The sequence below is a fragment of the Desmodus rotundus genome, chromosome 3 (genome assembly GCF_022682495.2).
Source record: "Desmodus rotundus isolate HL8 chromosome 3, HLdesRot8A.1, whole genome shotgun sequence".
Classification (NCBI taxonomy): domain Eukaryota; kingdom Metazoa; phylum Chordata; class Mammalia; order Chiroptera; family Phyllostomidae; genus Desmodus; species Desmodus rotundus.
This window is the reverse complement of record NC_071389.1, coordinates 173,614,406-173,628,171: the sequence shown is the minus strand read 5'-3', so window position 1 is coordinate 173,628,171 and position 13,766 is coordinate 173,614,406. Positions and strand designations below refer to the sequence as shown.

Below are 13,766 nucleotides of genomic sequence, written 5' to 3'. Positions count from 1 at the left end.
TTGCAGAACTTTACCTTTGGTAGAAAGTGTAAATTTGCATTTAGTCAATATATGTCACATAATACCAACTTCTCCACACCCATTTCAAAATTTTCCTCTAAAAAGTGATCCAAGTGAATGATTGATTACTAAACCAAGTTGTTAACTCAGAAATGACAATAATATGAAACTAAAACCCAAATAAAAATTTTGCCATATTTTTCTTCCTGACCAGATTTCAACTGGAATGTGTTAACAAATAATGTTTAAAAACAATGATAAACAAAAAAGCCTATTTATATGAAATTGTGTTTAGTATGGAAAATGACAATATGGTAGAATGAAAAATCTAGATGAGTGAATAAATAAAGGACAAAATGTAAAAAATCATATGACAAAGGAAGTAAAATTTGAGAATGGAAGTAACTCAGCTGTATGTGTTTTTAATTTTCCTGAATATTTTTTCTCATATTTCTCAGAAATTAACAATAGCACATCTATAGATGTTAACGATAACATCCTGCTTTGTCTTTGTTTTCACAAGCAAGTGTGTGTGACTTCTAGGAATCGGCGGATTTGATGTCATCCTCCGTGAGGCTTGTGAGAAGGGATCTGCACAACAGCATACTGTCTTGACGGACCACTAATTAGGACTTCGTAGAGATGTTTTCTCAATTTATGTTCTGTGACAAGCGGTCTATGTAATAAAATGCTTCAGGATAAATTGTAATATTTGCCTATCTTTCCAAATGTGGTTTTGCTTTCAATTATCAGTTTAATTCAATCTGGTGAAGAAATTGCCACAGTGCTGACAAAAACATGAAGAGTCCTCTAGTATTCGGGCTATAGGAATAGGTTTCCATAAGTAGTTACTATTACATGAGCTTAAAGATAACTGCTAAGGAAAATTCAATTTTTCCTTTGATCATTATTTATTTATTCTGGACTTTGGAGACGAAGGAGGTTTAAGGCACAGAGTGATGGAAGAAACTGGCATTCCAAAGCTAGCAAATTACATCATATAACTGTATAGTATATGAACACAAATTTTATTTTTATGTTTATATAAATGTCTGTTTATAGAGTAATGACCGATTTTTTAAAGAAACCATAGTAGAACTTATATAATCAGAGAAATGTTAAACTTCAAAGGATTTTCCCTGGGAAATCATACATTTATTCTAAATAATGCTGCTATTTTTCAAACCACATTTAGAATCACTCTTGAGATTTAAAAAAGTGCTATTTTATTAGCCACACAAGATAATTCATCTTTCTATGTTATAATTAAATCACACAATTTAAAAACCAAATGCTACATTATACAGTGTTGTGACCCTATCTTCATGTACAGTTCTGGCTATAATATATTTTTATTGTTACTGAAAATGATAAATAAAAAACACATTCAAAAGATTAAGATTTATCTCCAGACAAGATATATTGATAAATGAATAAATGCATGAAATATTATGTGAATTCAAAAATATATTTTTTCAATTTCAAAGATTTTTTAAGAGTTTTAACCTAACAAATCTCAGCCTCAGAAGAATATTCTGCAATCTCTGGACTTGGTCACCTGAGATCAGACTCGACTCCTTTGCAAGAGTAAGTGCCTTTGTGCTTACTCGAAAAATATCAGATAGCTTTGTGGGCATATGTGTAAATAGAAAACATTGTTATACACATAAAAATGAGTATAATGAGCATGTACTTTTACCAAAAGGAAGAGGTTATACTAAGTAGCAAGTAATTATTTTAGTGAAAAATACAATTGCTCTTCAATTTTATTCTATTCTTGAATTTGAGCTGAGAGTGATCTTATAGGCCATTTAGTCCAACCCATTCATTACTCCACAGGCAAGGAAATGTGGCACAGAGGAACCCGAAGCTAGAACTTGTCCAGGGTCACACAGTTATAAGTTTAATACTAGAATTATGTCCTTGACCACTGATGCAATATTCTCCCCATTACATCCTGGTGCAACCCTAACAGAATTCATTTTGTATGAGACTTACACAGTATAAGGCAATTTTCAAATGTGAAAGTACAGAATATGTTAATGTGTTTTTGTGGACTTTAAAAAGATAAAGTAGCACTGTTAACTTTGTTTCACATGCCAGAAGGACTGTAATTTTTAAAAATTACTATGGGTGATTCAGAAATGTGGATCACTTAAGGGAAAGTCTACTTACTTTTCTACCAAAGTGATGCAATTGTTTTATTATTTCACTTAACTAAACAGTAAAATCAGAGTGATCACTGTTCAGTCTATTCACTGTTTTTAACCTTACACTGATACTTGCTGAAGGCTTTTGATTTATTTTTCATTACTAGTATTTTTACTCTGCTTCATTTGGGGATTTTTCCAAAATGTTTTAGAAATTTTTTCCTTTTCTCTGCATTTTCTGATTGCTCACCTTTTAAAAAGACATTTAAAACACTTAAAATCTTGAGTTGAGTAAAATTAATATTATTTTCATACAAATCACATTATAGAAGACTTCCTTTTGGTAATAAAGTACATTTATCCTTTGTATTCAATTGTTATTCTTTCAAATTTTGATTAGTTAATAGACTGAGTTTTCTACACTATCCCTTTTTAAATACAATCCCCCAAACTTAAATTTGCAAATCTCAAAGCTTTGCAAGGGTGTTTTGAAAGACCTTTCTATGTTGATGCATCATTTTTCTACATAGACTGACCTTGAGGTGTGAAGGGGTGAGGGTTAGTGAGAGGACAGGAGAGTCACTTCATCGATACCCAAACACAGTCGTTAAATACATACCTTCCCATGCACAAAGGGAAAGCTAAAGGGAGCACATAATCTGAAAAAATGTCTTTTGGCTACAATGATAGTTTTAGAAAACTGTGCTTTAATATTCTCAAAAAAGATGCAAAATCACAAGGTCTTGGTCAAAGAGGAGTTCGAAAGCACAGGGCTGAGCCAAAGGCAGAGCAGCTTATATAGTAGATTGAACAGCTCAGAATGCAGACCTGTGGTGATCAAAACCTAGATTCCTCGTCCTTGGTTACAGAACATAAAACCTGGTTACAGAGACGCTGTGGAAGGCCACATGCTCCATAACCAGGGCCTGGTTACAGAGACGCTGTGGAAGGCCACATGCTCCATAACCAAGGCTGGCTCTGTAACCAATGGAGTCATGACCACATAACAAGCCCTTATTGGCTGAGGTAAAGTTACCATAGAGGTAGCCTCAGTCTCACCCCAGGTTACCATTGAAGTAACCTAAGGATCACCCCATTGGGTATACAGAAGTAAGTTACTATAGAGGTAACCTTAGTACCAAGAACACATAACATACCTACCATGGTGATTGCTATGTTACAGCCTATAACGGAATCATGTGTGTAAAAAGAAAAAACACTTTATGTAACAAAGTTATTTAACAAAAGGCTATATATTAGAAGCTTGGACAATAAAGATTGCCTTTGGCGATTTGCCTCTGGCCATTCACCTTCCTGAGAGAGTGGTGTCTTATTTGCAGCTCCTCACAGACCCACCAAAACAAGATCAGAATCAAATTTATATTGAAGGCAGAAAGGAAAGACTTGACCTCTCACCTGTGAGTAACAACAGGCAACATGGAAATAGTGCGATATCTGTGCGAGGAGACTGTTCTAGACAGAGAAACAGCTTATGCAAAGACTGTTTTTTTCTTAAAAAAGGGGTGTGGCCTAATCAAGAACTAGAATTCATCTTTATGCATGGGATGCAGAATGCTAGGATAGGTGGCCAGATATGAGGAGAATCAGTTCTTGAAGGGTCTCATATGCATTTTTAAGGAATTTATACTCTTTTCTGAGGACAGTGGGAAGCAATTGAGGAGATTTCTTTATCATAGGATTGAAGCAGGGCTTGTATACTACAAAGATTACGCTAGAGGCAGTGTGGAAAGACTGTGCCTGGAGACATGGATTTCAACTAAAAAGCATTTGATTTAGTCCACAGGAGACAGGATGGGCAAGGGTGGCTTGGACAGGTTCAATGTTAATGAGGTTTGACTGAAGTGATTAGATTCAGGAAATATCAAAAATAGATTTAAAAATGTATTTATGCACGCTTATATTCATTGCAGCATTATTCACAATAGCCAAGATAGGGAAGCAACCCAAGTGTCCATCAACAGACAAGTGGACAAAATGCCCGGTTGTTGTACATACAGGGGTACGCAAAATAAGTTTACCATTCTGAGTATGTGAAACATAACTCATTTTTGTACTGTTTGTTTATTAACTATTAGATTATGTGTTTGTATTTTTTATATGGACAACTATCATCCTAATTTTGCCCACTCCTGTCTGTACAATGCAATATTACTCAGCCATAGAAAAGAATAAAATCTTGCTGTTTGTGACGGCATGGACCAACCTAGTGGGTGCTATACTCAGTAAAATAAGTCAGTCAGAGAAAGACGAATGCCACACGATTTCACTTACATGTGGAATCTAAAGAACAAAATGGAAACAGAGTGGTAAACACAGAGAGTGGACTGGTGGTTGCCAGAGGGAAGAAGGATTGGGAGCCTGGATGAGAGAGGTGAAGGCATTAGGAAGTACCAATTGGTAGTTAAAAAATAATCACGAGAATGTAAAGTACAGCACAGGGAATATAGGCAATAACACCGTGACACCTCTACATGGTGCCAGGTGGGTACTGGAAATATTCGGGGAATGTTTTGTAAAGTACATGATTGTCTAATCACTATGCTGTACACCCAAGATCAATACAAAATAATACTGAGAGCCCTGGCTGCCGTGGCTCAGTGGATTGAGTGCCAGCCTGCGAACCAAAGGGTCGCTGGTTCCTTTCCCACTCAGGGCACACACCTGGGTTGCAGGCCAGGTCCCCAGTAGGGAGTGCTTGAGAAGCAACCACACATTGGTGTTTCTTTTCCTGTCTTTCTCCCTCTCTTCCCCTCTCTAAAAATAAATAAATAAAATCTTTTAAAAAGCCAAAATGATACAGAGAGTAAATTGTATTGAAAATTAAAAATTAATTTTAAAAATAAAATAAAAATGTATTTGAATGTGGTAGAAGGCGGGGAATAGAGCCAGGATGATGTCTAAGTTTTAAAGTTAGAGAACATTAGTGGCATTTAATGAGAGGAGAAATGTAGAGTAGAAAGAGATATGCTTTTTTGGAAAACACGATAATATCAGTCCTTTACGTTGTATGTGAGATATATTCATGACAATTGTATATATGATTGCCAAATGACAATACACAGTAACAGTTAAATATATGGGTCTGGAGTGCAGAAGAAATACCTGGGATAGAGATATGGGTCTTGAAATTGAGGAGGGGGAACGATACATGTGTATAATGTAGTGTGTGCATGTAATGGAATATACAGTGTCCAGCAGAAGTAAGGCTGGCTAGAGTGTAATTGGTAGGGTATGTGATCGTCTCACACAAGATGGGCAGCAATTGTAACATTTTACCTAAAATGCCATATGGGGTGTTGAGTGTGATATTGTTATATTACAGAATTACATGTTTATGATTTTGTAGTAAAATATTTTGTAATAAAGAAGGTGCATTATTTGTGCCAGACCATGTATTTTTCCTCATTAAAAAAGAATCAAGTACTGACATAAGCTACAATGTAGATGAACCTCTAAAATATTATGTTACATGTTTGCCCTGCAAAGAGTAAGAGGAAAATTTAGTGTAGTGGTGCAGAAACCATAGAAAGAGTGCGTTTCAAGAAGAAAGGAAAATAAATGGATAAACAAATTGGGTATATACAGTGAATGAAATATTATTCAGCCATAATAACAAATGACACTACAATGTGGATGAACCTCCAAAACATGTCAAGTGAAAAAATGAAGGCAGAGATACAGGGCCACATATGATATGATGCCATTTGATATATGAAACATCCAGAATAAATAAACCCATAGAGACGAAGCGCAAATTGGTCATTGTTAGGGCCTGGAAGGGGCAGGAATCAGGAGAAACTGTTCAGTGCAGAAGGGACTGTGCTTTGGAGTAATGGAAACCCTTTGGAGTTAAACAGAGGTGATGGTTTCCAACATTGTGAATAAACTAAATACCACTGAACTATTCGTTTTAAAATAGTTAATGTTATGTTATATAAATTTACCGCCATATTTTTTTTGAATAAAGGTAGATAAATGACAAAAAGTAAAAGCTATTATAAGATCAAGAATGAAAAACACTGAAAAGTTTTTGTGCGTTTTAAAGAGAGCTGTTGGTGGTGCGATGGGAAGAGGCCAGACGGCAGTGGGTTGAAGCAGGAGTAGGATGTTAAGTGGAGATATCAAGCACTGAATCTGTGAAGAAATTTGGCTGTGAAGGGGTGGATGAAGGCACTTTTCTAGTTGGAGAGGGATGTGCTATCCAGGGAAAACTGAGATGGAGCACCTGCCACGTGTGTACCTGTTCCCTGGAATCAAGTAGCAGAAAAGGAGAGGCTGGAGTTCCAGGGCTAGCTCTCCTGTCACAGAAGAGACTGTGAATGAAGGCCCAGTTAATACATTGAATGGTGGAGAATTGTATGATTCCCCATCCAAGTCCCTGTATTTTTTTAAAAAAGGACATGAGGGGAAAATTCATCAGCTGATAGTGAGGAAAGAGAGGATAAGGTAGATTTAAGCGAGTGGAAGGAGTTTCAGAGAGCCTTTGTGTTGTGTAAGAATGAACATTAACTTGACAAAACAGGGCATGTTTGGCCCCCTGGCATTGAAAGGCAGGGAACTATTTGGGGGAGATGTAGTGTGTCGGGGAAATGGAGTCAGTCAGGCTCCCTCGCATGTAGATAAGCAGCATGGCCTTGAGAATGGCCCACATGGGCAGAATCATGCTTTGTTATATAATTTCTGGGCATCCTACCGGCTTTGTGCTCACTTAGTATATAAGGGAGTGGGGACTTCCTGCGGTGTGACTCTTGTCCCCACCCTTGAATTAAGGCATGTCAAGTATTCCAGTGGTCTGAGAATCCTGAGTGAGCCTGTCCTGCCTGGAAAGTTGCAAGACAAGTCGATTGCCTTCTTTCTCCTGAAGCTGCCACATTTTGGGATATAATTACGGAGAATGTGGCTAATCAAAATAATCCCTTTGAGATATCTTCCACCTTTTGGCACAATAGCAGATAATGGGAGTCACTGAAGGACAATTACCCCTCTTTCATATGATACAGTCTTGCTCAACTTTTTATAATGCAGGATGGGCTGGCATTTCCACCTTGTAAAGTCCAGAGGCAAAGATTTGGTGATAAAGGACAGGAGTCTTTATTCAAAAGCTACACAATTTTGGAATAACAGTTTTCCACCAGCATAGTCATTTAAGCCTATCAATTAGGGCTGAAATCTTTAACTCTTGAGTCCCCTTATCATTCCCCCTGTTAGTTTTTTGTTATCTTATTTCTATAGAATTAGTTTACAAACTAAAACTACATAAGACACAAAAGCTACACAATTTGGGAAGAATGACAGGCTTCTGCCTCAGACCCCATCCTCTCTAGAACAGCCAAAGAAGAATAACCCTCCCACCCTCTGCCAGGCCAGCCTGATTCTAGGCTTTGCCCAGAGTTCCTTCTACTGTCCTTTGGGAAATGCAGGCAGCTACAGCACCATCATCCAGGCATCCTCCAGGAAGAGATCCAGAGAGCCAGTCTCTGCCCTCCTTTCATTTTAAATCTTCTGGCCCATACTTCCATGCACTCTAGAGGTGAACAGGATCTCAGCCAATCCCATCCTAGACTGTTTACAATTGCTTCAGGCAACTTCCTCCTACACTCCTTCCCTAGTCCTCCCCAGGGATGGGACCAGATCTCTCTGTATCAACATTACAGTTTACATTTTCTTATGCATTAGATCATTTGATTGCCAGTACAACAAAATGGCTTTATTATTAAAATTTCCATTTGATGGTTGAGAAAAGATAGACTCAGGGAGGTTGAAATGTGTTAAAGATTCCACATTGGCTTTCTGACTATTAGAGCCAAGCTTTGGAGCCCTTGTATGAAGCTTTCTAGCTATGTTTGATTAGATTACCGAAGGTGGAATTTACCAGCATATCAACTGAAGAGACAAAGACAACTCCTCACCTCTGCAGAAGGCAGCCTAGATCGCACACAAATGAGAGAATGGAGGTTTCTATGAAATCTGACAAATAACAAGGTTAGATGCAATACATAAAATATATATTACATCTTAAAAGAAATCAATCCTTGGTTCGCAGCTCCGAATAGCATCTTTTTTCCTGTTGCAGCAGAGGATGCTCTGGCATTATATCAAACAACAGTTAGTGAGCAAAAGTAACTGAATGCAATATATTTACCGACAATAGTGCCAGGGCTTTTAAGGCACAGTATTGATTTACTTCTTTCAAAACCAAAGTGACAGCAAAAGGGGGAACAATCACATGATTCAGGGAAGATATCTGAGGATTTAAAAGTGGCAAACACAAATCCATTAATTTTAAAATGGGTCAAAAGACAAACCAGAAAATTGTAGACTAGTGAATCATTGAATTCAACATCTGTTACAGGGAAAATACAAGATATTGTGTAAGGGAGAATGTAGGAGGGAAGGAGTCAGGAAAGAAGTTGGAATAAGAAGAGCTTTATGAATCTACAGCCAAGTGAGTAAGTACAGAGATTTTCCTCTTACCTGCAGCAGTAAGTTATGTTTTTGATGTTTTATAGTCAGCAGAAATGTATAATTTATTTATTTGTGATTTTTAGGGTATTTGTAAAACTACTCCAATAATTCACCTACCATTGGAGAGTCATGTGAATAAAACAAGACCTTGCTTAGTCATTTCTTCCCCTGAGTATCTCAGTGAGGCTCAGAGAATGCACCCGTTGAGATCTAGAATGGGCCAGGCTCCTGTGCTCCTACTGTTTCCTGCAGACTGTCCTCAGGTGTGCATTAATAGGATAGCCAGCCCTGAGCAGCTTAGTGTAGCTTCTGTCAGAAGAGGTTTGTTTTGATCAATTCACAGCTTGGCCAAGTTCCTATTCACTGCAATGTCAGGGAGAATGGGTATAAGGAGAGAGGGGATTCCAGAGTGGCTAAGTCGGTCCTGAAGATGAAGGGGGGACAGATCATTGAGGCCAGATCTAGGTCACATGCAGCTCAGCCTTCATTTGGTCACTAACAGTGGGTTATGATCGTGGCTGCTGCACTGCCACAGTAATGCCACCACTCCAAGTAATGAACGATGAGGATACCCATTGAAAATGGTATTTTTTAAAATTAGGGCGACGTAGAAGAAACTTTTCAGTTTGTTCACTAAACTCTAACTCTTTGTTTAACAAAGTACCCAAAATGTTATTGTTGGTAGAGTTGTATTTAATAATTTATTTCTTTTTTTAATATATTTTATTGATTATGCTATTACAATTGTCCCACATTCCCCCCTTTAGTTCATGCCCATGGGTCATATATATAAGTTCTTTGGCTTCTACATTTCCTATACTATTTTTAACCTCCCCCTGTCTATTTTGTACCTACCATTTATGCTGCTTATTCCCTGTACCTTTTCCCCATTCTTCACTCTCCCCTCCCTGCTGATAACCCTCCATGTGATCTCCATTTCTGTGATTCTGTTCTAGTTGTTTGCTTAGTTTGTTTTTGATTTTGTTGTAGGTGTGGTTGTTAATAACTGTGAGTTTGCTGTCATTTTACTGTTCATATTTTTTATCTTATTTTTCTTAGGTAAGTCCCTTTAACATTTCATATAATAAGGGCGTGGTGATGATGAACTCCTTTAACTTGACCTTATCTGAGAAGCACTTTAACTGCCCTTCCATTCTAAATGATAGCTTTGCTGGATACAGTAATCTTGGATGTAGGTCCTTGCCTTTTGTGACTTGGAATACTTCTTTCCAGCCCCTTCATGCCTGCAAGGTCTTTTGAGAAATCAGCTGACAGTTTGGGAAATCCTTTGTAGGTAACTGTCTCCTTTTCTCTTGCTGCTTCTAAGATTCTCTCCTTATCTTTAATCTTGGGTAATGTAATTATGATGTGCCTTCCTCCTTTGGTGTAACTTCTTTGGGATTCTCTGAGCTTCCTGGACTTCCTAGAAGTCTATTTCCTTTGCCAGATTGGGGAAGTTCTCCTTCATTATTTGTTCAAATAAGTATTCGATATGTTGCTCTTCCTCTTCTCCTTCTGGCACCCCTATGATTCAGATGTTGGAATGTTTAAAGATGTCCTGGAGGTTCCTAAGCCTCTCCTCACTTTTTTGAATTCTTGTTTCTTCATTCTTTTCTGGTTGAATGTTCCTTTCTTCCTTCTGGTCCACACCATAGATTTGAGTCCCAGTTTCCTTCCTGTCACTATTGATTCCCTGTACATTTTCCTTTATTTCACTTAGCATAGCCTTCATTTTTTCATCTAGTTGGTGACCATATTCAACCAATTCCGTAAGCATCCTGATTACCAGTGTTTTGAACTGTGCATCTGATAGGCTGGCTATCTCTTCATCGCTTAGTTGTATTTTTTTCTGGAGCTTTGACCTGTTCTTTCATTTGGGCCCCCTTTTTGTCTTGGTGCGCCTATTACGTAGTAAGGGGCAGAGCCTTAGGTATTAGTGGTGGGGGGGGCAACCCACATCACTGCACTTTGACGCTGTAAATGGGGGAGGGGTCCGAGGAGGAACAGTGCCACTTGCTCCTCTCTCTGCTGGCTTTCAGTCACTTCCCCCGCTACCCACAATCAAATTGGGCCCTCTGGTTCTGCTTCCCAAGTGGGTGGGCTTGTGTACATTCTGGGACCCTGTGGGTCTCTCCAATGAACTCTCCTGTGAGGCTGGGAGTTTCTCCTACTGCCGCCTCAATCCCCACAGGTGTTTTCAATCAGAGGTTTGAGGCTTTATTTCTCCTCCCTGGAGCCCTGAGTTGCGTGGTCTGTCTTGCTCCCCAGTTGTTCCTCCAGGTTTATCTGCCCATAAATGTGGGACCACCCGCTCCAACAGCTACCTGGGTCAGCCAGCTACCACCTTGCCGTGAGTCCTCTCCACCCAGCTGCCCATCTCCGCCCCTCCTACTAGTCTGTATGAATGTTTCTTCTTTAACTCTTTGGTTGCCAGACTTCCATACAGTTCAATTTTTCTGTCAATTCTGGTTTTTTGTTTTTAAATTGTTGTTGTCCTTCTTTTAGTTGTGCAAGGAGGCACAGCGTGTCTACCTATGCCTCCATCTTGGCCAGAAGCCATAACTTATTTCTATGTCACATTTAAATGTTACCATTTTTTCTTTATCGGTCTTTAACAGAATCTGTAATTAGAGTTTCACTACCTTAAAGCACTCAACAGTGGTACATTTTCAAAGTGTGCCAGGATCTCCTGCTTATTGAAATGTGCCCATGCTAGCCTCATTTTAAATGTTCTCAATCAGAATCTCTAGAATTTTAACACTGAAATCTGTTTAACAAGATCCTTGGGTGACTTTTAGAAACATTAAGTGTAATATCCATAAAGGAAAGTGAATATTTTACAACTTTAGAGTGTGCCAAAACTTCGCATTCTGAACACACTCGTATAACCAGCTCCTTGATCAAAAATACAGAATATGACCAGCACTTTTTGATGTTGAAAAGAATGTCTCTTGACTATAGCCTGAAACCTCTTGAGTAATACTCCTTGTCACTGCCTCCACTAAGCAAAATGCCGTGATTTGTAAAAGCATGTAAGCTTCACCTGTGTTTGTAATTGATATGAATTGAATCAAACAGGATGTGCCCTTTTGATTGGCTTCTTTACCTTGACATTATGTTTGTAAAAACCGATCCATATTTTTGCCTGTAGTTTTAGTGCATTATTTTTTCTCACTGTTAAATACAATTATATTGTGACTATACCATGACTTATGTATTCATTCAAACTTTGATGGGCAGTTGGCTAGTTTCCACTTGTTTCAGGTAATTTTGAATAGTGTCACTACGAACATTCTATTGTTTTTTTTTTTTTTTTTTTTTGCAGTGCATATGTTTGCATTTCTGTTTAGAACATCAAAGCAAAAATTGCACCAGACAAAGAAAGATAAGGAACACCATATTCAAGGTTATTGCAACAAGAGTTCAGAATGCAGTCTAAACTCAACTCCATGGAAACAGCAGCAGTCTGAAGAGTTAGTGAAAGCTGGGGTGGGAGACTGTAAGCCATCTCAGTTTGCTGACTGGCCATACCCAATTACCTACCTTCAGAATAGGAGGTAGTTTTACAACTTGCAGCTAAGCACCCACTGAAGTTAGCTTTCTATTCTCCAAAAGAGACTGCAAGATAGCTGGAATCATGTTTAACAACTTTCTAAATTACATTTTTTAGCATTTCTCTATGGGATGGAATAAGGTGTCTCTTTATCAGCTTGGTTTTTCATATTTCTGGTAATTTACCTTCAGGGGATTCCCAGGTTTCACTTAAAATTTGCAACCACTGATGGAGTAACTTAATGGTTTAATAAAGTCAATCTTGTTTTATTTATAACATAGTGACAGAATACATGGCATTTCTTCAAATGTATATATGTTCCTTAATGCAGAGAATCTTTATCATATTCGTATCCCACATCAGCGGAGTAGGTTTACAGAGAGAAGACATGAATCGTTAAAGTGAATGAGATGTGACCAGAAAGATTTGTGAAAACCCAGTGAGGAGTATTTTCTCAGGAACCAAAAGAAGCTACAATGTAGCAAGGGGCAGCAGTAAACAGAGTCCAATGCCACACAAAACTCAGGTTTCATAGGGACAGAGTATTGTTGACTTCATTTGGAATATGAAGACCATGGAGCACTGTTGGCTTTAGCTACAGTGGTAGTTGTGGGAGCAAAGGTCATAGTGATTTGAGTTAGAAAGCGAAAGGGGAGTAAGTGAGTAGAAACAATGAGTAAGAAGTGCACTTTAGAAATACTTCACAGAGGAGGAAAGGGAAAAGCTATCAGGTAGCTAGAGCTAGAATCAGTCCTTAAGATGAAGGGAGATTTACTGATTTTTATTATGGGAGATACAAGATTATATTTATACTTCTGAGAGTGAGGAGGTAAATGAAAGGGATATTGTTGACTGAGGAGAGAGATGGAACTGTTTATGCAGTGAGTTCCTGAGGAGGCAGTGGGAATGGGAATGACCTTTAAATTGCACAAGAATGAAGGTTTGTAAAGGCCACAAATTAGGTGATCATAGGACTGGCAGGACCCATTGTTTGCTTATCCGTAGAGACATTCTTCCTCTATTATGAACATTCACTTATTACACAAACTTTGATTTCATTAGAGTGTCGATGAGTTCCATGCTAGCAGGTCAGTCAAGCCAATATTGACTAAGGTTCCTTATAGGAATAGCTCCTTTTCCAGATTTTCTTAAATTTTCCTAAATTTTCTTGTGGTTCAGGTCAAGAAAGAAAACAAGTAGATCTTCCAGGGGTGTCTACGTAAGTTTTTCCTTCACTGTTGAAAAGAAGAAACTTGACTAAAAGATCCTTTTGGCCACCACCCTAATTCCTGGCATTGAATGTGACTTATAACCCATGGAAAGTCTGAGCTCTTTGAAAACTATCTCAAAAAAAAATCCCAAACTTCACCTTCTCATTTCCATTTTGGTCAAGTCATAAAATTACAGCAAAATTAATAATTAGTAACTCTCATTAAGGAAGATACTATAATTGTTTTGTTTCATGTCTAATAATTTCCCATTACTTACATGGATGAGATCCAATAAATATTAATTAAATAAAGCAATTGATTGTAACACAATCAGTTCATTATATGGGAGACATATTCTAAAGTGCT

The 13,766-nt window shown here is 38.0% G+C and overlaps 1 long non-coding RNA gene across 1 annotated transcript; it reads left to right on the top strand.

Moving 5' to 3' along the window:
* Positions 1–3,444: 3,444 nt before the first annotated feature.
* LOC123478192 (uncharacterized) lies at positions 3,445–12,223 on the top strand. Its single transcript, XR_006653340.2, has 3 exons — positions 3,445–3,568; positions 8,524–8,620; positions 11,962–12,223. It is a non-coding gene; the product is annotated as an uncharacterized lncRNA (long non-coding RNA).
* Positions 12,224–13,766: the final 1,543 nt, after the last annotated feature.